Source organism: Oncorhynchus masou, chromosome 13 (assembly GCF_036934945.1).
Source record: "Oncorhynchus masou masou isolate Uvic2021 chromosome 13, UVic_Omas_1.1, whole genome shotgun sequence".
Classification (NCBI taxonomy): Eukaryota; Metazoa; Chordata; class Actinopteri; order Salmoniformes; family Salmonidae; genus Oncorhynchus; species Oncorhynchus masou.
In genome coordinates this window covers 69,336,310-69,362,115 of record NC_088224.1, presented here as the reverse complement: position 1 = coordinate 69,362,115, position 25,806 = coordinate 69,336,310, and the positions used below count along the sequence as shown (strand labels likewise).

Here is a 25,806-nt window from a genome sequence, read left to right as displayed (position 1 = left end):
AGCTACCTGTCACCGTGGGAACGGGCTGAGGCCTGATGCATCACCCTTTGAAGATGAAAATGTGTGTCGGTGATGGTTTACTGTAAATAGGGTTAAATCAAGTCTACTCCATCACATGTTTGTATCCTAAGTGTGAACAAGCTCCCTGGAGAATATACAGTACAAATACTGTGTTCTGCTTTAAGAGATGAACGTTTAGTTTCATTATGTCTCCCTAAAGCATCACATTTGAAACTAAATGTCCATGTATGATACCTCAATCTCCTGCAGAGAAGGGTGTTTGCGGTGTGAAAGAGCTGTAGCACCGTGGTCAAGGGGAAGTTAATAGATTCAGTGACATTGTCAGGGACAGTTTTGAACAAAGCAAGTACAAAGTGAGTGAGTGAGTGAGTGACTGAGAGAGAGAGAGAGAGAGAGAGAGAGAGAGAGAGAGAGAGAGAGAGAGAGAGAGAGAGAGAGAGAGAGGGAGGGAGAGAGAGAGAGAGAGAGAGAGAGAGAGAGAGAGAGAGAGAGAGAGAGAGAGAGAGAGAGAGAGAGAGGGTGGAGTGGGCTGTAATGATGGTAGTGTTCACTGGGTGATTAAGAGGGGGAATAATGAGGAAAGAGAGTGAGAGACGGTGGCTAAATGATTAGTGGCTTAGTGCGCTGGGGGTTGTGTCATTGATAAGAGACACAGGAAGTGCTGTGACCCCTGGGATTGCTGGTGTACACTATATGTCACAGATATGAAACTAGCCTCCCTTCTGGAAAGAGCTCCATCACACAGACACACAAAATGCACTCAGGCGTAAACACACACACACTTAAAATACATGCACATAAAATGCACACACACAGAAACACACACAGCAAACAGTCATGCATACTCACACACACAGAAACACACACAGCAAACAGTCATGCATACTCACACACACCAAGGTCTGTCATGAATGACAGGGAAGTAGAGGGGTTAACTCTATATGGCGCGAGGGGACAGATTGAGAGAGGGATGGTTAGAAATTAATAAGAGCAGATGAGAGCTTGGCTTCAGGAAAGACAGGCACAAGGTGTATGCTTTCTTTCTCCCTTCACATTCCAGGCCAAGGTTATATCTCATATACCTTCATTATTTACCTTTCTATTCTCTTGCTCACTGCCCGAGGGTTCTCTGTAAGACAGTCTGTGAACTGATAATAAAGATTCATCCAGTGAAAGACAAATAAGCCTTGTTTTTTCATGTCACAAGTTAAACCTGCTCGTCTGTAACTGTACATACAGTGCATTCGGAAAGTATCAGCAGTCTAAGGCACTGCATCTCAGTGCAAGAGGCGTCACTACAGTCCGTGGTTCGAATCCAGGCTGTATCACATCCGGCCGCGATTGGGAGTCTCATTGGGAGGCGCACAATTGTTCCAGCGTCGTCCCGGGGTAGGCCGCCATTGTAAATAAGAATTTGTTCTTAATTGACTTGCCTAGTTAAGTAAAGGTGTAGTAAAAATTTACAAAATTCCACATTCTGTTACGTTACAGCCTTATTCTAAAAGTGATTAATAAAAATGTTCCCTCATCAATCTACACACAATTCCCCATAATGACAAAGCGAGAACAGGTTGTTTTTAACAGAACTACCTTATTTACGTAAGTATTCAGACCCTTTGCTATGAGACTCGAATTTGAGCTCAGGTGCATCCTGTTTCCATTGATCATCCAATTTAATTGATTGGACATGATTTGGAAAGGTACACACCTGTTTATATAAGGTTCCACAGTTGACAGTGCAGGTCAGAGCAAAACTCTTCCTAGAGCTGGCTGCTCGGCCAAACTGAGCAATCGGGGGAAAAGGGCCTTGTTCGGGGAGGTGACCAAGAACCCAATGGTCACTCTGACAGAGCTCTAGAGTTCATCTGTGGAGATGGGAGAACCTTCCAGAAGGACAACCTTCTCTGCAGCACTCCACCAATCAGGCCTTTATGGTAGAGTGGCCAGACAGAAGCAGGTCCTCAGTAAAAGACACGACAGCCCGCTTGGAGTTTGCTAAGGGACTTAAAGGACTCTGAACAAGATTCTCAGGTCTGATGAAACACAGATGGAGCTCTTTGTCCTGAATGCCAAGCGTCACATCTGGAGGAAACCTGGCACCATCCCTACGGTGAAGCATGGTGGTGGCAGCATCATGCTGTGGGGATGTTTTTCAGCGGCAGGGACTGGGAGACTAGTCAGGATTGAGGGAAAGATGAACAGAGCAAAGTACAGAGAGATCCTTGATGAAAACCTGCTCCAGAGCTCTCAAGACCTCAGACTGGAGCGTCGGTTCACCTTCCAACATGACAACGACCCTAAGCACACAGCCAAGACATCGCAGGAGAGGCTTCGGGACAAGTCTCTGAATGTCCTTGAGTGGCCCAGATAGAGCGCGGACTTGAACCTGATCGAACATCTCTGGTGAGAACTAAAAATAGCTCCCCATCCAACCTGACAGAGCTTGAGAGGATCTGCAGGGAAGAATGGCAGAAACTCCCCAAATACATGTGTGCCAAGCGTCATAACCAAGAAAACTCGAGGCTGTAATCGCTGCCAAAAGTGCTTCAACAAAGTACTGAGGAAAAGGTCTGATGTAAACTCTTTTTTTCTTTGTCATTATGGGGTTTTGTGTGTAGATTGATGTGGGGGGAAATCATGTAATACATTTTAGAGAAAGGCTGCAACATAACAAAAGGTGTAAAAAGACAAGGGGTCTGAATACTTTCCGAAGGCACTGAATCTAGTGGGCTCTTCTTATTGGTGAATTTAAAAAGGACTTGACTGCTGCTCGTGAAACAACACCATTTATAACATGCAGTATGTGATGAATGAAGACATCAAGTTGAACTAGCCCAGTATGATCTCTCACTTTATCAATATTTAAAGCCTGTGGATCGATACAGCTTAGCAGCTGGTCCTATAGCAAAGATGACACACAGTCCATCACCTTCAGCTCCAATCAATGCAAAGCATTGTTGGTGAACGTCACCTACCATTAATCAGTGAAGCACTCTAGTTAGACAAATAGGACCATTATCTCATTGTGTGCGTGTGTGTGTGTGTGTGTGTGAGAGAGAGAGAGACACACGTCGATGGACCCCCTTGGGGACAGATCAGTGTTTCCCCTATATTAATTTAGGGCTGCCGCTGCTAAAATCGTTGCCACCACTCTAAAAGAAATGATAAAATATACAGTACCAGTCAAAAGTTTGGACACACCTACTCATTCAAGGGTTTTTCTTTATTTTTTACTATTTTCTACATTGTAGAATAATAGTAAAGACATCAAAACTATGAAATACCACATATGGAATGTAGTTACCAAAAAAGTGTTAAACAAATCAAAGTATATTTTAGATTTTAGATTCTTTAAAGTAGCCCCCCTTGATGACAGCTTTGCATACTGTTGGCATTCTCTCTTCAACCCCGACACCCAGCTAACAGGTGTAAACTCTCAGGGAGAACCAAACCAAACGCTTCAACCCCGACACCCAGCTAACAGGTGTAAACTCTCAGGGAGAACCAAACCAAACGCTTCAACCCCGACACCCAGCTAACAGGTGTAAACTCTCAGGGAGAACCAAACCAAACGCTTCAACCCCGACACCCAGCTAACAGGTGGAAACTCTCAGGGAGAACCAAACCAAACGCTTCAACCCCGACACCCAGCTAACAGGTGTAAACTCTCAGGGAGAACCAAACCAAACGCTTCAACCCCGACACCCAGCTAACAGGTGGAAACTCTCAGGGAGAACCAAACCAAACGCTTCAACCCCGACACCCAGCTAACAGGTGTAAACTCTCAGGGAGAACCAAACCAAACGCTTCAACCCCGACACCCAGCTAACAGGTGTAAACTCTCAGGGAGAACCAAACCAAACGCTTCAACCCCGACACCCAGCTAACAGGTGTAAACTCTCAGGGAGAACTAAACTAAACGCTTCAACCCCGACACCCAGCTAACAGGTGTAAACTCTCAGGGAGAACCAAACCAAACGCTTCAACCCTGACACCCAGCTAACAGGTGTAAACTCTCAGGGAGAACCAAACCAAACGCTTCAACCCCGACACCCAGCTAACAGGTGTAAACTCTCAGGGAGAACCAAACCAAACGCTTCAACCCCGACACCCAGCTAACAGGTGTAAACTCTCAGGGAGAACTAAACTAAACGCTTCAACCCCGACACCCAGCTAACAGGTGGAAACTCTCAGGGAGAACTAAACCAAACGCTTCAACCCCGACACCCAGCTAACAGGTGTAAACTCTCAGGGAGAACTAAACTAAACGCTTCAACCCCGACACCCAGCTAACAGGTGTAAACTCTCAGGGAGAACCAAACCAAACGCTTCAACCCCGACACCCAGCTAACAGGTGGAAACTCTCAGGGAGAACCAAACCAAACGCTTCAACCCCGACACCCAGCTAACAGGTGTAAACTCTCAGGGAGAACCAAACCAAACGCTTCAACCCCGACACCCAGCTAACAGGTGTAAACTCTCAGGGAGAACTAAACTAAACGCTTCAACCACGACACCCAGCTAACAGGTGTAAACTCTCAGGGAGAACCAAACTAAACGCTTCAACCCCGACACCCAGCTAACAGGTGTAAACTCTCAGGGAGAACTAAACTAAACGCTTCAACCACGACACCCAGCTAACAGGTGTAAACTCTCAGGGAGAACTAAACTAAACGCTTCAACCACGACACCCAGCTAACAGGTGTAAACTCTCAGGGAGAACCAAACCAAACGCTTCAACCCTCTCCAGCTCACACACTTCCTGGATCATGCTTCACATCTATACTGAACATAATTATAAATGCAACATACAACAATTTCAAAGATTTTACTGAGTTACAGTTCATAAGGAAATCAGTCAATTAAAATAAATTCACTTGGTCCTAATCTATGGATTTGACATGACGGGCAGATTCTGGAGATGTGTGAAGAAACAACAATACTTTACTGATAGAAGAAAGTTAAGGGCTGCTTTTCTAGTGTATCGACGCAAAGTGTTACCCATATTTAGTTAAGGAATTCTGTTCTGTTCAAAAGAAAGGCCCTATTAGATTGCCATGGGTTAAACAGAAAACAATTTAGCCCGTTGGAAATCAGACTGACCAAAGATAGAGCAGACAGAATGATGAGTGTAATAGATTTGAAGTGTCAATATCCCTCCAGACTCTCATGTACATCACAGAAATACCAATGAAGCTCTACTGGTGCCGTCCCAGAAAAGACCATATCTGATGTTCTAAAATATGACAAAATATTGTCTTGAAGGGCTGTGTTAGAAAAGAAAATGAAACAAAGAAATCCTTACTTAGCCTAATGTGAAATTATATTCAACAAATTATCTTTAATTAGGAATTATACAGATTTATTTTGGAGTCTAAAGACGGTTTGCATATTTTTGCATACCTATGTAGAGATAATCAGAATCATTTGCCGTGGCTGAGTGCACAAATTAGACTCACATTTAGACAAGCATCAAATGTGTTCTCATCTGGGTTCTCTGCGTTGGTCCATCTCCAAAACCAGCCCCTCTACGGTCTGCACACCTTCTGTTTGAAAAGAGGCATGCTGTATGCATTCCACCTTTCTCACCAGCACATTGGCTCTAATGCAGTGTGTGTGTGTGTGTGTGTGTGTGTGTGTGCCTTCCTACCCACCTATTTGCCTGTCTGTCTGCGTGTGTATGTATGTTAAACGGGGAAAGGGCTTCCCTGGAGAGTGTGTCTGGACAGAAAGGTTACGACCCTGTAGCGTTGCCCCCGGTGACCTGTTGGCTCAGCATGTTCAGCTCCTGCAGCTTTGTAAACAGACAAAGGCCAAGTTCAACCACAAACCCAACAACAAACAAGAGACACTTGAAAGGAGAGAGGAGAATAAACAACGGACTAACTACTGTGTATTCCCCTAGTGGGATCCCTCCAAGGCTTCTGTTGAGACTATACAGCATACAGATCACTGTAAACAAGACATTCGTAATGCCACAGACAATGGTGCAGAGTCAGACAGATGGATGGATATGCACAGACAGACAGACAGAATAGCCTCACACAAACAATCAGATGGATAAGCACTATAAGACCTTTGTATTGTTATTATTCGATTCCAGACTGAAATAATTATTTATACACAAACAGACAGAACCTACCGCAGCATTTTCTCTCATTCAAGGCCTTCTGGCTAGGACGGTAGTGTGTGTGTGTGTGTGTGTGTGTGTGTGTGTGTGTGTGTGTGTGTGTGTGTGTGTGTGTGTGTGTGTGTGTGTGTGTGTGTGTGTGTGCGTGTGTGGGCGTGTGTGGGCGTGTGTGTGTGTGTGTGTGTGTGTGTGTGTGTGTGTGTGTGTGGGCGTGTGCGTGTGCATGCGACCTTAGAATAAATCATTAATGTAAATGGAAATTGTTAGCAAGAGCGACATAATCACAGGGACTTGGACTAATTGGGAAGTGTTTTTCACTCTCTACAGCTACCTTGTTGCCAGCGGTGAGAAACCCAAGGAGATGTGGTGAGGGGCAAGATGGGGGAGAAACAGGGACGCCTCGAGGATTGTTCAGTCTGCAACAAAATTCAATTAGAACATAGAATTTAACTCTCTACTAAAAGAAACAGCATTGTCAGAAAAGGCGCACAGGAAGAGCTACCCGGACAAATTGAAAAATCGAATAGAAGATAATTTTACCAGAGTCTCATTTACTTCCTTGTTTTAAAAGTGTTCCGGGGAGAGATAGCAGATGGCCATGGCAACGTCCATGGTGGGTAGTTTGATTAGATTACTTTACCGTAAAATTGGCTGTACATTTTTCAGTGAGTCAGTCAATAATAACAACCCCCATATCCTAGATAAACCATCTCTGGGAAATGAGAATAAAAACTTCAGCCAAATAGAAGAGAAGTTGCCAACCAGGGCTCACCTTTAGCACGTCTATAATGGCTTCCCATAAGGACTGGCTAGTGTATGTTGATATGTATGACAGACTTTACAGTACTGAACACACATATAATCGAAAAAGCAGGCCTGAACAGTTATTCAGTGGTTTACCTCACTATACAGAGAGTGCTGTCGGATTCTTCTCCTCTCTGTCATTTCCTCAGCCTACTCGCTCGCCTGCTGCAGAATTTTCTCTCCTCTATTCATACTGAATTATTAAAAGTGTTTTGATTCCCAGTATGATTGTGAATCTAGGGCTGCATCTCTCTCTCTCTCACTGTCTCTCTCACTCTCTCTATCTCGCTGTCTCTCTCTATCTCTCGCTGTCTCTCTCTCTCTCACTGTCTCTCTCTCTCGCTGTCTCTCTCTCTCACTGTATCTCTCTCTCGCTGTCTCTCTCTATCTCTCGCTGTCTCTCTCTCTCTCACTGTCTCTCTCTCTCGCTGTCTCTCTCTCTCACTGTCTCTCTCTCTCGCTGTCTCTCTCTATCTCTCGCTGTCTCTCTCTCTCTCTCTCTCACTCTCACAGTGTTCTCTCTGTCTGTTCTCTTCCTCTTTACAGTGTTCTCTGTTTGTTCTCTTCCTCTTCACAGTGTTCTCTGTCTGTTCTCTTCCTCTTTACAGTGTTCTCTCTGTCTGTTCTCTTCCTCTTCACAGTGTTCTCTGTCTGTTCTCTTCCTCTTTACAGTGTTCTCTGTCTGTTCACTTCCTCTTCACAGTGTTCTCTGTCTGTTCTCTTCCTCTTTACAGTGTTCCCTCTGTCTGTTCTCTTCCCCTTTACAGTGTTCTCTGTCTGTTCACTTCCTCTTTACAGTGTTCTCTGTCTGTTCTCTTCCTCTTTACAGTGTTCTCTGTCTGTTCTCTTCAGCTTCACAGTGTTCTCTCTGTCTGTTCTCTTCCACTTCACAGTGTTCTCTCTGTCTGTTCTCTTCCTCTTTACAGTGTTCTCTCTGTCTGTTCTCTTCCTTTACAGTGTTCTCTCTGTCTGTTCTCTTCCACTTCACAGTGTTCTCTCTGTCTGTTCTCTTCCTCTTTACAGTGTTCTCTCTGTCTGTTCTCTTCCTTTACAGTGTTCTCTGTCTGTTCTCTTCCACTTCACAGTGTTCTCTCTGTCTGTTCTCTTCCTCTTTACAGTGTTCTCTCGGTCTGTTCTCTTCCTCTTCACAGTGTTCTCTCTGTCTGTTCTCTTCCCCTTCACAGTGTTCTCTCTGTCTGTTCTCTTCCCCTTCACAGTGTTCTCTGTCTGTTCACTTCCTCTTTACAGTGTTCTCTGTCTGTTCTCTTCCTCTTTACAGTGTTCTCTGTCTGTTCTCTTCCTCTTCACAGTGTTCTCTCTGTCTGTTCTCTTCCTCTTCACAGTGTTCTCTCTGTCTGTTCTCTTCCCCTTTACAGTGTTCTCTGTCTGTTCTCTTCCCCTTTACAGTGTTCTCCGTCTGTTCTCTTCCTCTTCACAGTGTTCTCTCTGTCTGTTCTCTTCCACTTCACAGTGTTCTCTCTGTCTGTTCTCTTCCTCTTTACAGTGTTCTCTCTGTCTGTTCTCTTCCCCTTTACAGTGTTCTCTGTCTGTTCACTTCCTCTTCACAGTGTTCTCTGTCTGTTCTCTTCCTCTTTACAGTGTTCTCTGTCTGTTCTCTTCCTCTTCACAGTGTTCTCTGTCTGTTCTCTTCCTCTTTACAGTGTTCTCTCTGTCTGTTCTCTTCCCCTTTACAGTGTTCTCTGTCTGTTCACTTCCTCTTTACAGTGTTCTCTGTCTGTTCTCTTCCTCTTTACAGTGTTCTCTGTCTGTTCTCTTCAGCTTCACAGTGTTCTCTCTGTCTGTTCTCTTCCACTTCACAGTGTTCTCTCTGTCTGTTCTCTTCCACTTCACAGTGTTCTCTCTGTCTGTTCTCTTCCTCTTTACAGTGTTCTCTCTGTCTGTTCTCTTCCCCTTTACAGTGTTCTCTGTCTGTTCACTTCCTCTTTACAGTGTTCTCTGTCTGTTCTCTTCCTCTTTACAGTGTTCTCTGTCTGTTCTCTTCAGCTTCACAGTGTTCTCTCTGTCTGTTCTCTTCCACTTCACAGTGTTCTCTCTGTCTGTTCTCTTCCACTTCACAGTGTTCTCTCTGTCTGTTCTCTTCCTCTTTACAGTGTTCTCTGTCTGTTCTCTTCAGCTTCACAGTGTTCTCTCTGTCTGTTCACTTCCTCTTTACAGTGTTCTCTATCTGTTCTCTTCAGCTTCACAGTGTTCTCTCTGTCTGTTCACTTCCTCTTTACAGTGTTCTCTGTCTGTTCTCTTCAGCTTCACAGTGTTCTCTCTGTCTGTTCTCTTCCACTTCACAGTGTTCTCTCTGTCTGTTCTCTTCCTCTTTACAGTGTTCTCTGTCTGTTCACTTCCTCTTTACAGTGTTCTCTGTCTGTTCTCTTCAGCTTCACAGTGTTCTCTCTGTCTGTTCACTTCCTCTTTACAGTGTCCTCTGTCTGTTCTCTTCCTCTTCACAGTGTTCTCTCTGTCTGTTCTCTTCCCCTTTACAGTGTTCTCTGTCTGTTCTCTTCCCCTTTACAGTGTTCTCCGTCTGTTCTCTTCCTCTTCACAGTGTTCTCTCTGTCTGTTCTCTTCCTCTTCACAGTGTTCTCTCTGTCTGTTCTCTTCCCCTTTACAGTGTTCTCTGTCTGTTCTCTTCCCCTTTACAGTGTTCTCCGTCTGTTCTCTTCCTCTTCACAGTGTTCTATCTGTCTGTTCTCTTCCCCTTCACAGTGTTCTCTCTGTCTGTTCTCTTCCCCTTTACAGTGTTCTCCGTCTGTTCTCTTCCTCTTCACAGTGTTCTCTCTGTCTGTTCTCTTCCCCTTTACAGTGTTCTCCGTCTGTTCTCTTCCTCTTCACAGTGTTCTCTCTGTCTGTTCTCTTCCTCTTCACAGTGTTCTCTCTGTCTGTTCTCTTCCCCTTTACAGTGTTCTCTGTCTGTTCTCTTCCCCTTTACAGTGTTCTCCGTCTGTTCTCTTCCCCTTCACAGTGTTCTCTGTCTGTTCTCTTCCTCTTCACAGTGTTCTCTCTGTCTGTTCTCTTCCCCTTTACAGTGTTCTCTCTGTCTGTTCTCTTCCTCTTCACAGTGTTCTCTCTGTCTGTTCTCTTCCTCTTCACAGTGTTCTCTCTGTCTGTTCTCTTCCTCTTCACAGTGTTCTCTCTGTCTGTTCTCTTCCTCTTCACAGTGTTCTCTCTGTCTGTTCTCTTCCCCTTTACAGTGTTCTCTGTCTGTTCTCTTCCCCTTTACAGTGTTCTCCGTCTGTTCTCTTCCTCTTCACAGTGTTCTCTCTGTCTGTTCTCTTCCCCTTCACAGTGTTCTCTCTGTCTGTTCTCTTCCCCTTTACAGTGTTCTCCGTCTGTTCTCTTCCTCTTCACAGTGTTCTCTCTGTCTGTTCTCTTCCCCTTTACAGTGTTCTCCGTCTGTTCTCTTCCTCTTCACAGTGTTCTCTCTGTCTGTTCTCTTCCTCTTCACAGTGTTCTCTCTGTCTGTTCTCTTCCCCTTTACAGTGTTCTCTGTCTGTTCTCTTCCCCTTTACAGTGTTCTCCGTCTGTTCTCTTCCTCTTCACAGTGTTCTCTCTGTCTGTTCTCTTCCTCTTCACAGTGTTCTCTCTGTCTGTTCTCTTCCCCTTTACAGTGTTCTCTCTGTCTGTTCTCTTCCTCTTCACAGTGTTCTCTCTGTCTGTTCTCTTCCTCTTCACAGTGTTCTCTCTGTCTGTTCTCTTCCTCTTCACAGTGTTCTCTCTGTCTGTTCTCTTCCTCTTCACAGTGTTCTCTCTGTCTGTTCTCTTCCCCTTTACAGTGTTCTCTGTCTGTTCTCTTCCTCTTTACAGTGTTCTCTGTCTGTTCTCTTCCCCTTCACAGTGTTCTCTCTGTCTGTTCTCTTCCCCTTTACAGTGTTCTCTCTGTCTGTTCTCTTCCCCTTTACAGTGTTCTCTGTCTGTTCTCTTCCCCTTTACAGTGTTCTCTCTGTCTGTTCTCTTCCTCTTCACAGTGTTCTCTGTCTGTTCTCTTCCCCTTTACAGTGTTCTCTGTCTGTTCTCTTCCCCTTTACAGTGTTCTCTGTCTGTTCTCTTCCCCTTTACAGTGTTCTCTGTCTGTTCTCTTCCCCTTTACAGTGTTCTCTCTGTCTGTTCTCTTCCTCTTCACAGTGTTCTCTGTCTGTTCTCTTCCCCTTTACAGTGTTCTCTGTCTGTTCTCTTCCCCTTTACAGTGTTCTCTCTGTCTGTTCTCTTCCTCTTCACAGTGTTCTCTGTCTGTTCTCTTCCCCTTTACAGTGTTCTCTGTCTGTTCTCTTCCCCTTTACAGTGTTCTCCGTCTGTTCTCTTCCTCTTCACAGTGTTCTCTGTCTGTTCTCTTCCCCTTTACAGTGTTCTCTGTCTGTTCTCTTCCCCTTTACAGTGTTCTCCATCTGTTCTCTTCCTCTTCACAGTGTTCTCTGTCTGTTCTCTTCCCCTTTACAGTGTTCTCTCTGTCTGTTCTCTTCCCCTTCACAGTGTTCTCTGTCTGTTCACTTCCTCTTTACAGTGTTCTCTGTCTGTTCACTTCCTCTTTACAGTGTTCTCTCTGTCTGTTCTCTTCCCCTTTACAGTGTTCTCCGTCTGTTCTCTTCCTCTTCACAGTGTTCTCTCTGTCTGTTCTCTTCCCCTTTACAGTGTTCTCTCTGTCTGTTCTCTTCCACTTCACAGTGTTCTCTCTGTCTGTTCTCTTCCCCTTTACAGTGTTCTCCGTCTGTTCTCTTCCTCTTCACAGTGTTCTCTCTGTCTGTTCTCTTCCCCTTTACAGTGTTCTCTCTGTCTGTTCTCTTCCACTTCACAGTGTTCTCTCTGTCTGTTCTCTTCCCCTTTACAGTGTTCTCCGTCTGTTCTCTTCCTCTTCACAGTGTTCTCTCTGTCTGTTCTCTTCCCCTTCACAGTGTTCTCTCTGTCTGTTCTCTTCCCCTTCACAGTGTTCTCTCTGTCTGTTCTCTTCCTCTTCACAGTGTTCTCTCCGTCTGTTCTCTTCCTCTTCACAGTGTTCTCTCTGTCTGTTCTCTTCCCCTTCACAGTGTTCTCTGTCTGTTCTCTTCACCTTCACAGTGTTCTCTCTGTCTGTTCTCTTCCCCTTTACAGTGTTCTCTCTGTCTGTTCTCTTCCCCTTCACAGTGTTCTCTGTCTGTTCTCTTCCCCTTCACAGTGTTCTCTCTGTCTGTTCTCTTCCTCTTCACAGTGTTCTCTCCGTCTGTTCTCTTCCTCTTCACAGTGTTCTCTCTGTCTGTTCTCTTCCCCTTTACAGTGTTCTCTCTGTCTGTTCTCTTCCCCTTTACAGTGTTCTCTGTCTGTTCTCTTCCCCTTTACAGTGTTCTCTGTCTGTTCTCTTCCCCTTTACAGTGTTCTCTGTCTGTTCTCTTCCCCTTTACAGTGTTCTCTGTCTGTTCTCTTCCCCTTTACAGTGTTCTCTCTGTCTGTTCTCTTCCCCTTTACAGTGTTCTCTCTGTCTGTTCTCTTCCCCTTTACAGTGTTCTCTCTGTCTGTTCTCTTCCCCTTTACAGTGTTCTCTGTCTGTTCTCTTCCCCTTTACAGTGTTCTCTCTGTCTGTTCTCTTCCCCTTTACAGTGTTCTCTGTCTGTTCTCTTCCTCTTTACAGTGTTCTCTGTCTGTTCTCTTCCCCTTTACAGTGTTCTCTGTCTGTTCTCTTCCTCTTCACAGTGTTCTCTGTCTGTTCTCTTCCACTTCACAGTGTTCTCTGTCTGTTCACTTCCTCTTTACAGTGTTCTCTGTCTGTTCTCTTCCCCTTTACAGTGTTCTCTCTGTCTGTTCTCTTCCCCTTCACAGTGTTCTCTCTGTCTGTTCTCTTCCCCTTTACAGTGTTCTCTGTCTGTTCTCTTCCTCTTCACAGTGTTCTCTCTGTCTGTTCTCTTCCTCTTCACAGTGTTCTCTCTGTCTGTTCTCTTCCTTTACAGTGTTCTCTCTGTCTGTTCTCTTCCCCTTCACAGTGTTCTCTCTGTCTGTTCTCTTCCTCTTTACAGTGTTCTCTGTCTGTTCTCTTCCCCTTTACAGTGTTCTCCGTCTGTTCTCTTCCTCTTTACAGTGTTCTCTGTCTGTTCTCTTCCCCTTTACAGTGTTCTCCGTCTGTTCTCTTCCTCTTCACAGTGTTCTCTCTGTCTGTTCTCTTCCTCTTTACAGTGTTCTCTGTCTGTTCTCTTCCCCTTTACAGTGTTCTCCGTCTGTTCTCTTTCCCTTTACAGTGTTCTCTGTCTGTTCTCTTCCTTTACAGTGTTCTCTCTGTCTGTTCTCTTCCTCTTCACAGTGTTCTCTCTGTCTGTTCTCTTCCTCTTCACAGTGTTCTCTCTGTCTGTTCTCTTCCTCTTTACAGTGTTCTCTGTCTGTTCTCTTCCCCTTTACAGTGTTCTCCGTCTGTTCTCTTTCCCTTTACAGTGTTCTCTCTGTCTGTTCTCTTCCTCTTCACAGTGTTCTCTCTGTCTGTTCTCTTCCCCTTTACAGTGTTCTCCGTCTGTTCTCTTTCCCTTTACAGTGTTCTCTCTGTCTGTTCTCTTCCTCTTCACAGTGTTCTCTCTGTCTGTTCTCTTCCTCTTCACAGTGTTCTCTCTGTCTGTTCTCTTCCTCTTCACAGTGTTCTCTGTCTGTTCTCTTCCTCTTCACAGTGTTCTCTCTGTCTGTTCTCTTCCTCTTCACAGTGTTCTCTCTGTCTGTTCTCTTCCTCTTCACAGTGTTCTCTCTGTCTGTTCTCTTCCTCTTTACAGTGTTCTCTGTCTGTTCTCTTCCCCTTTACAGTGTTCTCCGTCTGTTCTCTTTCCCTTTACAGTGTTCTCTCTGTCTGTTCTCTTCCTCTTCACAGTGTTCTCTCTGTCTGTTCTCTTCCCCTTTACAGTGTTCTCCGTCTGTTCTCTTTCCCTTTACAGTGTTCTCTCTGTCTGTTCTCTTCCTCTTCACAGTGTTCTCTCTGTCTGTTCTCTTCCTCTTCACAGTGTTCTCTCTGTCTGTTCTCTTCCCCTTTACAGTGTTCTCTGTCTGTTCTCTTCCTCTTCACAGTGTTCTCTCTGTCTGTTCTCTTCCTCTTCACAGTGTTCTCTCTGTCTGTTCTCTTCCTCTTCACAGTGTTCTCTCTGTCTGTTCTCTTCCTCTTTACAGTGTTCTCTCTGTCTGTTCTCTTCCCCTTTACAGTGTTCTCCGTCTGTTCTCTTTCCCTTTACAGTGTTCTCCGTCTGTTCTCTTTCCCTTTACAGTGTTCTCTCTGTCTGCTCTCTCGCTCTCTCACTTGTCCAGGCATGATTTCGCAAATCCTCACAATGAAAGTCTCACCTGGTAGTCTGCAGGGGAAATGAGGGATTTTAGAGAATGAATAGTGAACAAGTTATGTGTACCCTTCTCTACTATACTCTACTATTGCCTATTTATTGCCTACCTCCTCATGCCTTTTGCACACACTGTATATAGACTTTCCTTTCTCTAGTGTGCCATTGACTTGTTTGTTTACTCCATGTGTAACTCTGTGTTGTTGTCTGTGTCACACTGCTTTGCTTCATCTTGGCCAGGTCGCAGTTGTAAATGAGAACTTGTTCTCAACTAGCCGACCTGGTTAAATAAAGGTGAAATAAAAAATAAATAAAATACACTGTGTGTTATTCCAGAGAATCTGTATTCAGGTCAGGGTTCTGTTTACTGAGGAGGAATAGAGGAGGTGGGAGGGATCTTTTTCCTTCCCATCATGCACCAGCAACAGGGCCCAAATTGGCACAGGGGGATGAGCTGTCTCTCCTGGGATAGAGATCCTGTCTCTCGCTTCACTCCCTCATAGGGAAACTTGCCAAGGAGACACATACACACACGTTTTCTTCTCACACGACCAAACACCCAAAAGATGGCCACAGCTAACCAGTCCCTCCAGCTGACCAGTCACTCCTGCCAACCCCTGCCCCCTCTCCTCGCTTCCCCTCCCATTCACACATACATTCCCACGGACGTCAGGCCTGACATGCCAAGTATACAGTCCCTCCCTGGCACCACTGCAGAGCCCAGAGACCACAGTGGCTGCTGCCCTCGGAAAGGGTTACGGAAACAGCTGCTGGGGGATGAAACATTCCTGCAGCGTTACAGTGAGTAACCTCACCTCTGTGTCTCAGTGTCTCTCTGCCTGATGCACAGATGAAAGGTCAGTCAGTCACGAGCAGCGAGCAGAGGGAGAGCATGAGTCCGGGCTCTCGTTTCTCTCTGATCTGTGGGAGAATATTAATGCAGAGCCGCCGTCTGAGGAGGATGAAAACGCTCAGTAAAAAGCAGAGGGAGGTTGTAGAGGTTCTGTGGTGCTGACTGAGTGTACAGGAACATAAGACCCATGAGACCGTCAAATGAGACACACAGGCTGGAGAAGAACCTCTTGTTGTGTGTGGCTGAGCTCAGCTCCAGTTACCATAGAAGTGAAGGTTGCGTTCCAAATGAGGCCTATTCCCGGCCTATACTTATGGGACACATTGGCTGCGTTTAGATAGGGAGCCCAATTCTGATATTTTTTTCCACAGATCAGCTCTGAAAAAGATTTCACGTGAAAAGATTTGATGTGATTGGTCAAAAGACAAAAGGGAAAGATCATCTAGAGAAATGCTTAAAGGTGGTCATTCTCCTTGTAATGCCAAGTGCCATCTGGGACCATAGGCCGTGGTATTAGCACTTAAATGGCCCATGATGCCAAACTCTCCATCACCAGGTTGACGTGCTGGGACTGAGTGTGTCAGCAGACCAGACCGAAGTGGAGTGGACAAGCAGTCCCTTACTCTCTCCGATCAATGTATGGTGAAGAGCGACGGAGGTCGTCCTCGGGAAAGGGATTTGAAAATATGCGCAGGGATACACATCGTTAAGAGAGATGAAGGAAAGGAATTGACAGCATAATGATAGGTCTTTTGAAAAAGCACCCACTGAGACTCAGGGTCCTCGCTCCTTGAAGTACCACAAGCAGTGGTATTTTTCATGGTAAAAGTGTGTGCTGCTTCCCTACAGGAGAATTATGGAGGAGAATGTTCCGACCATGTGGAAGCCCATTATAAAGCACCTAACTCTATGCTTTAGGGATAGCATGTGGCTTCCATGCAGCTAGCTTCCAATCACTCAAAATGCTGGAAACAACACCTGTTTTGACATCTTACAAGAGCTATGATAACAGAGCTATAATAACAGATATATTAAACAGATCTATAATATCAGAGCAATGACAACAGAGCTATGATAACAGAGCTATGACGACAGAGCTATGACAACAGAGTTATGATAACAGAGCTATAATAACGGATATTTTAAACAGATCTATAATATCAGAGCAATGACAACAGAGCTATGATAACAGAGCTATGATAACAGAGCTATGACAACAGAGCTATGACCACAGAGTTATGATAGCAGAGCTATGACAACAGAGCTATGATAACAGAGTTATGACAACCGAGTTATGATAACAGAGTTATGATAACATGATCTATGACAACAGAGCAATGATAACAAGAGCTATGACAACAAAGCTATGATAACATAGCAATGATAACAGAGCAACGACAACAGAGCTATGATAACAGAGCTATGACAACAAAGCTATGATAACAGAGCTATGGCAACAGAGTTATGATAACATAGCTATAATAACAGAGTTATAATAACAGAGCTATGACAACAAAGCTATGATAACAGAGCTATGATAACAGAGTTATAATAACAGAGCTATAATAACAGAGCTATAATAACAGAGCTATAATAACAGAGCTATGACAACAAAGCTATGATAACAGAGCTATGATAACAGAGTTATGATAACATAGCTATAATAACAGAGTTATAACAACAGAGTTATGATAACAGAGCAACGATAACAGAGCTATGACAACAGAGTTATGATAACAGAGCTTTGATAACAGATCTATTCTAACAGAGCAATGATAACAGAGCTATGATAACAAGAGCTATGATAACAGAGCAATGATAACAGAGCTATGACAACAAAGCTATGATAACATAGCAATGATAACAGAGCAACGACAACAGAGCTATGATAACAAGAGCTATGACAACAAAGCTATGATAACAGAGCTATGACAACAGAGTTATAATAACATAGCTATAATAACAGAGCTATAATAACAAAGCTATAATAACAGAGCTATAATAACAGAGTTATGATAACATAGCTATAATAACAGAGTTATAATAACAGAGCTATGACAACAAAGCTATGATAACAGAGCTATGATAACAGAGCTATAATAACAGAGCTATAATAACAGAGCTATAATAACAGAGCTATGACAACAAAGCTATGATAACAGAGCTATGATAACAGAGTTATGATAACATAGCTATAATAACAGAGTTATAACAACAGAGTTATGATAACAGAGCAACGATAACAGAGCTATGACAACAGAGTTATGATAACAGAGCTTTGATAACAGATCTATTCTAACAGAGCAATGATAACAGAGCTATGATAACAAAGCTATGATAACAGAGCTATGACAACAGAGTTATAATAACAGAGCTATAATAACAGAGTTATAATAACAGAGCTATGACAACAAAGCTATGATAACAGAGCTATGATAACAGAGCTATGACAACAAAGCTATAATAACAGAGCTATAATAACAGAGTTATGATAACATAGCTATAATAACAGAGCTATAATAACAGAGCTATAATAACAGAGCTATAATAACAGAGTTATGATAACATAGCTATAATAACAGAGTTATAATAACAGAGCTATGACAACAAAGCTATGATAACAGAGCTATGATAACAGAGTTATAATAACAGAGCTATAATAACAGAGCTATAATAACAGAGCTATAATAACAGAGCTATGACAACAAAGCTATGATAACAGAGCTATGATAACAGAGTTATGATAACATAGCTATAATAACAGAGTTATAACAACAGAGTTATGATAACAGAGCAACGATAACAGAGCTATGACAACAGAGTTATGATAACAGAGCTTTGATAACAGATCTATTCTAACAGAGCAATGATAACAGAGCTATGATAACAAGAGCTATGATAACAGAGCAATGATAACAGAGCTATGACAACAAAGCTATGATAACATAGCAATGATAACAGAGCAACGACAACAGAGCTATGATAACAAGAGCTATGACAACAAAGCTATGATAACAGAGCTATGACAACAGAGTTATAATAACATAGCTATAATAACAGAGCTATAATAACAAAGCTATAATAACAGAGCTATAATAACAGAGTTATGATAACATAGCTATAATAACAGAGTTATAATAACAGAGCTATGACAACAAAGCTATGATAACAGAGCTATGATAACAGAGCTATAATAACAGAGCTATAATAACAGAGCTATAATAACAGAGCTATGACAACAAAGCTATGATAACAGAGCTATGATAACAGAGTTATGATAACATAGCTATAATAACAGAGTTATAACAACAGAGTTATGATAACAGAGCAACGATAACAGAGCTATGACAACAGAGTTATGATAACAGAGCTTTGATAACAGATCTATTCTAACAGAGCAATGATAACAGAGCTATGATAACAAGAGCTATGACAACAAAGCTATGATAACAGAGCAATGATAACAGAGCTATGACAACAAAGCTATGATAACATAGCAATGATAACAGAGCAACGACAACAGAGCTATGATAACAAGAGCTATGACAACAAAGCTATGATAACAGAGCTATGACAACAGAGTTATAATAACAGAGCTATAATAACAGAGTTATAATAACAGAGCTATGACAACAAAGCTATGATAACAGAGCTATGATAACAGAGCTATGACAACAAAGCTATAATAACAGAGCTATAATAACAGAGTTATGATAACATAGCTATAATAACAGAGCTATAATAACAGAGCTATGACAACAAAGCTATAATAACAGAGCTATAATAACAGAGTTATGATAACATAGCTATAATAACAGAGTTATAATAACAGAGCTATGACAACAAAGCTATGATAACAGAGCTATGATAACAGAGTTATAATAACAGAGCTATAATAACAGAGCTATAATAACAGAGCTATAATAACAGAGCTATGACAACAAAGCTATGATAACAGAGCTATGATAACAGAGTTATGATAACATAGCTATAATAACAGAGTTATAACAACAGAGTTATGATAACAGAGCAACGATAACAGAGCTATGACAACAGAGTTATGATAACAGAGCTTTGATAACAGATCTATTCTAACAGAGCAATGATAACAGAGCTATGATAACAAGAGCTATGACAACAAAGCTATGATAACAGAGCAATGATAACAGAGCTATGACAACAAAGCTATGATAACATAGCAATGATAACAGAGCAACGACAACAGAGCTATGATAACAAGAGCTATGGCAACAAAGCTATGATAACAGAGCTATGACAACAGAGTTATAATAACAGAGCTATAATAACAGAGTTATAATAACAGAGCTATGACAACAAAGCTATGATAACAGAGCTATGATAACAGAGCTATGACAACAAAGCTATAATAACAGAGCTATAATAACAGAGTTATGATAACATAGCTATAATAACAGAGCTATAATAACAGAGCTATGACAACAAAGCTATGATAACAGAGCTATGACAACAGAGTTATAATAACAGAGCTATAATAACAGAGTTATAATAACAGAGCTATGACAACAAAGCTATGATAACAGAGCTATGATAACAGAGTTATGATAACATAGCTATAATAACAGAGTTATGACAACAGAGTTATGATAACAGAGCAACGATAACAGAGCTATGACAACAGAGTTATGATAACAGAGCTATAATAACAGAGCTATGATTACAACACGGTGAGTCACTCTCCACAGCATGGTCTGAAGGAGCAGTCACGCCTCACTTTCGGTTGTTTACTGTCTGTGTGGATCTGTTTTGGTGGAAGGCCTGCCTCCTCCCTCCCCCCGCTGGGTTGGACCTGATCTGGTCCCCTCCATTCCACCTGCTTCTGACAGAGATAGAGGCCTCAATCACTCAAAATGCTGGAAACAACACCTGTTTTGACATCTTACAAGAGCTATGATAACAAAGCTATAATAACAGATCTATTAAACAGATCTATAATATCAGAGCTATAATAACAGATATATTAAACAGATCTATAATATCAGAGTTATGATAACATATCTATGACAACAGAGCTATGATAACAGAGCTATGATAACAGCTGTGACAACAGAGCTGCGATAACAGAGCAACGATAACAGAGCTACGATAACAGAGCTATGATAACAGAGCTACAATAACAGATCTATGTAAACAGATCTATGATAACAGAGCTATGATAACAGCTATGATAACAGAGCTATGAAACATCTAAATGTCAGATCTCTGGGATTAAGGGCTCTGCTCTGTCTGCAGAGATGGGTTTTTAGACGTTTTGTCTGTGTTTTTGCATGCGTTTCTGTGTTTGTGTATGTGTGTGTGTGCGGTGTGTGTGCGTGCGTGCGTACAGTATATGCGTAGGTACGTAGATCTAATCTACAAGTAGCATCTTGTTGAAAGAGACAACTAGACAGTTCTGGCTTACAAGATGAGTCTCACATTCATGTTGCCTTTTCTGCTGACTCTCATGCAAATTCAGTCTTCAACATGAAATAATGAAATAATATAATTGAAAATAACTTTATTGTGAGTGTCATTATCTGGAGCTTAATACGAGGATAATAGCTTTTTCAAATTCACACCATTTGATGTTTCCGGAGAGAGTTGAATAGGAGAGACTGGCTGTTGAATACATGATTTAATTTCAGTTTGAATTAGCCGCACGTGAACATATGTCCAGCATGCCATTAAACTGTCAGCCAGATCGGCTGATCACAGCCCTGCTGAATGGATGACACTAATGGAAAAGAGAGGAACTGTGTTTGAATTGTAAATGACCCGAGCCACTCCAACGAATGCAGGATTAATGTAGGCCCATACGTCACGTCTAGCTACAGTAATGGAGGGCAGCTTGACTTATTCAGTAGTAATGGGGAGTAGAATAGTAGAATAAACAAGGTTCAACTTCGAAATGTGGTTGTGCATCAGCAGTTTCTCTCTTGTTATGTCAGTCGCTGACAGTCACTCAGTTGGCCCATGGGCTATGAGTACGCAGACCAATGAGCCACTGTGGCCCCTCATAATGAATTAGGATGTTTATGTGGCCCACACCCATCAAAGTTGCACATCCCGGATCTAGGTGCTGATGGAAACATATGGGTAATTTCCCTTTAAATTTACCCCCATCAATTCTGGTTCTGAACTGCCGAATTCCTCCAGGGTGGATAGAGGTTACTACCTGTTGTTTCCTCCAGGGTGGATAGAGTATACTACCTGTTGTTTCCTCCAGGGTGGATAGAGTATACTACCTGTTGTTTCCTCCAGGGTGGATAGAGTATACTACCTGTTGTTTCCTCCAGGGTGGATAGAGTATACTACCTGTTGTTTCCTCCAGGGTGGATAGAGGTTACTACCTGTTGTTTCCTCCAGGGTGGATAGAGTATACTACCTGTTGTTTCCTCCAGGGTGGATAGAGGTTACTACCTGTTGTTTCCTCCAGGGTGGATAGAGTATACTACCTGTTGTTTCCTCCAGGGTGGATAGAGTATACTACCTGTTGTTTCCTCCAGGGTGGATAGAGGTTACTACCTGTTGTTTCCTCCAGGGTGGATAGAGTATACTACCTGTTGTTTCCTCCAGGGTGGATAGAGTATACTACCTGTTGTTTCCTCCAGGGTGGATAGAGTATACTACCTGTTGTTTCCTCCAGGGTGGATAGAGGTTACTACCTGTTGTTTCCTCCAGGGTGGATAGAGTATACTACCTGTTGTTTCCTCCAGGGTGGATAGAGTATACTACCTGTTGTTTCCTCCAGGGTGGATAGAGGTTACTAACTGTTGTTTCCTCCAGGGTGGATAGAGTATACTACCTGTTGTTTCCTCCAGGGTGGATAGAGGTTACTACCTGTTGTTTCCTCCAGGGTGGATAGAGTATACTACCTGTTGTTTCCTCCAGGGTGGATAGAGTATACTACCTGTTGTTTCCTCCAGGGTGGATAGAGGTTACTACCTGTTGTTTCCTCCAGGGTGGATAGAGTATACTACCTGTTGTTTCCTCCAGGGTGGATAGAGTATACTACCTGTTGTTTCCTCCAGGGTGGATAGAGTATACTGTTGTTTCCTCCAGGGTGGATAGAGTATACTACCTGTCGTTTCCTCCAGGGTGAATAGAGTATACTACCTGTTGTTTCCTCCAGGGTGGATAGAGTATACTGTTGTTTCCTCCAGGGTGGATAGAGTATACTACCTGTTGTTTCCTCCAGGGTGGATAGAGTATACTACCTGTTGTTTCCACCAGGGTGGATAGAGGTTACTACCTGTTGTTTCCTCCAGGGTGGATAGAGTATACTACCTGTTGTTTCCTCCAGGGTGGATAGAGTATACTACCTGTTGTTTCCACCAGGGTGGATAGAGGTTACTACCTGTTGTTTCCTCCAGGGTGGATAGAGTATACTACCTGTTGTTTCCTCCAGGGTGGATAGAGTATACTACCTGTTGTTTCCTCCAGGGTGGATAGAGGTTACTACCTGTTGTTTCCTCCAGGGTGGATAGAGTATACTGTTGTTTCCTCCAGGGTGGATAGAGTATACTACCTGTTGTTTCCTCCAGGGTGGATAGAGTATACTACCTGTTGTTTCCACCAGGGTGGATAGAGTATACTGTTGTTTCCTCCAGGGTGGATAGAGTATACTACCTGTTGTTTCCTCCAGGGTGGATAGAGTATACTACCTGCTGTGTCCTCCAGGTTGGATAGAGTATACTGTTGTTTTCTCCAGGGTGGATAGAGTATACTACCTGTTGTTTCCTCCAGGGTGGATAGAGTATACTGTTGTTTCCTCTAGGGTGGATAGAGTATACTACCTGTTGTTTCCTACAGGGTGGATAGAGTATACTACCTGTTGTTTCCTCCAGGGTGGATAGAGTATACTACCTGTTGTTTCCTCCAGGGTGGATAGAGTATACTACCTGTTGTTTCCTCCAGGGTTTGATAGAGTATACTACCTGTTGTTTCCTCCAGGGTGGATAGAGTATACTACCTGTTGTTTCCTCCAGGGTGGATAGAGTATACTACCTGTTGTTTCCTCCAGGGTGGATAGAGTATATTGTTGTTTCCTCCAGGGTGGATAGAGTATACTACCTGTTGTTTCCTCCAGGGTTTGATAGAGTATACTACCTGTTGTTTCCTCCAGGGTTTGATAGAGTATACTACCTGTTGTTTCCTCCAGGGTTTGATAGAGTATACTACCTGTTGTTTCCTTCATATTACACCAGCGTTTCGGGAGCTGGGAGGGTGAAAGGGAGGGCTCAGGTAGAGAGGTAGAAGCAAAGCGAGAGGGTTTACTCCACCTAAAATCTGTCCACAAAAATAATACCTGTCACGAATCCTGCCGAAGATGGTGCCCCTTCCTGTTCTGGCGGCGCTCTCACAATGACCGCCAAGCGCGTTGTGAGAAGTCTCTCTGCGCCTCTCTGCGCCTGACTCTGCACCCACTACTCCTAGAAGTCTCTCTGCGCCTCTCTGCGCCTGACTCCGCACCCACTACTCCTAGAAGTCTCTCTGCGCCTCTCTGCGCCTGACTCCGCACCCACTACTCCTAGAAGTCTCTCTGCGCCTCTCTGCGCCTGATTCCGCACCCACTACTACTAGAAGTCTCTTGTGCCTGACTCCGCACCCACTACTCCTAGAAGTCTCTCTGCGCCTGATTCCGCACCCACTACTCCTAGAAGTCTCTTGTGCCTGACTCCGCACCCACTACTCCTAGAAGTCTCTCTGCGCCTGACTCCGCACCCACTACTCCTAGAAGTCTCTCTGCGCCTGACTCCGCACCCACTACTCCTAGAAGTCTCTCTGCGCCTGACTCCGCACCCACTACTCCTAGAAGTCTCTCTGCGCCTGACTCCGCACCCACTACTCCTAGAAGTCTCTCTGCGCCTGACTCCGCACCCACTACTCCTAGAAGTCTCTCTGCGCCTGACTCCGCACCCACTACTCCTAGAAGTCTCTCTGCGCCTGACTCCGCACCCACTACTCCTAGAAGTCTCTCTGCGCCTGACTCCGCACCCACTACTCCTAGAAGTCGTAACAATACCACAATGTGAGACATTTATGTATGGAGGTCAATGAGAGTGTCAAATTTAGTCAGCAAAAAAATGTAATTGCTAATTTGCTACGTGAGACTTATTTGATCGAATAGAAGTTATGGTTAGATTGTAACAAATGCACTGATATATGGATGGATGCACGTGGAATTTCGTCAACTTAAAAAAAACACAACTTTAAGTTGTGCCTGTTGTTCATACGCGTATCTGCCCTCTCATTGGCTAGAATGGTTCCGCCTGATCCCTCCTTCTCCCACTTGCCATCCATCGTTGAGGACATGTATTTCCACTCTTAGAGCAGTCACTCGACCATCTTGTCAGGAGAGAGGAGCTTATGACAGATGTGTATGCTAGGCACTCCACACCTCTATTTTTTCTCCAGCAACAGCTGCTATTTAAAAAACATGTCTAAGGGAAAAGGGGAAATAAAAAACCCTCTGTTGTAACAAGAGAACAACCGTGGCTGGGGCTTAAGGAATACTCAGCACAGTGAACTCCTGAGATGGATGAAAGACCCCCTGAGCTTGGATACACAAAACCACACATTTAGATCTGACTGCACAGACAGGAAAAACATAACAGCCATGGGCAGAAGACTTAACATCATTTAGGTCTGTGAGAAATGTCAGGACACTATTAAACTGGCCCAAGTACATGCAGTACATAGCCCTGCAACATCACCTAGCTCAGCTTACCAATGCTCTCTGATGACTCACCCACGCTGGGTCAGAGTTGAATCAGCTTTTCTGAGACCATGGTTCTCTGCTCTGACAAGATGGGTGATTACGGCACCACATGTCCTGTCTGAGCCCAGACTGAGGGTGCTTCCCAAATGTCCTCTATAGGAAGGGATGGGAGGGGAGCAGATGGCCAGGAGTGGCAGCCAAGTCCATGACCGCCGGTTACAGCGGGGTGGGGGGGGGGGGCTGCACAGCACCGAGGTGGAGACGAGGAGGGAGGGAAGGAAGGGTGTTGGCCAAGTGTCGGCCACACACAGGTATTTCTCAAGGAGAGAGAGAGAGCGAGAGAGGGAGACAGATTGGCAGACAGACAGACAGAGAGAGAGACAGAGACAGAGAGACATTAAAGATGAAGTGCGAGACAGAGAGAGACAGAGGGAGAGAGAGAGACATTTGTAATGTCTTTATTGTTTTGAAACTTCTGTATGTGTAATGTTTACTGTTAATTTTTATTGTTTATTTCACTTTATATATTCACTTTATATATTATCTACCTCACTTGCTTTGGCAATGTTAACACATGTTTCCCATGCCAATAAAGCCCTTGAATTGAATTGAATTGACAGACAGCGACAGAGACATTAAAGATGAAGTGCGAGACAGAGAGAGACAGAGAGAGAGAGAGAGACAGAGAGAGACAGAGAGAGAGAGAGTTGGTTGAGCTACATGCCGTGTGTGTATCAGGCCCAGTGGCAGAGTGTTGCTGTGTTAGTGATACAGAGGAGGAAGTGAAACATGGAGGCCTACAGTGCTGCTGCTTTCTCTGTTCAGGCTTGTGTACATACTAATTCACATCAATCCCCCCACCACACACACTCCTCACACCAATCCACCAGCATGCTCCTCTCCCAGGACCTCTCCCAGGACCTCTCCCATGACCTCTCCTAGGACCTCTCCCAGGACCTCTCCCAGGACCTCTCCCAGGACC

At 43.7% G+C, this 25,806-nt stretch overlaps 1 protein-coding gene across 1 annotated transcript in view; it reads left to right on the top strand.

The window, feature by feature from the left end:
* The window catches only part of LOC135552944 (reticulon-4 receptor-like 1), a 243,701-nt gene that overhangs the window by 18,102 nt on the left and 199,793 nt on the right, over positions 1 to 25,806 (top strand). The window lies entirely within an intron of this gene.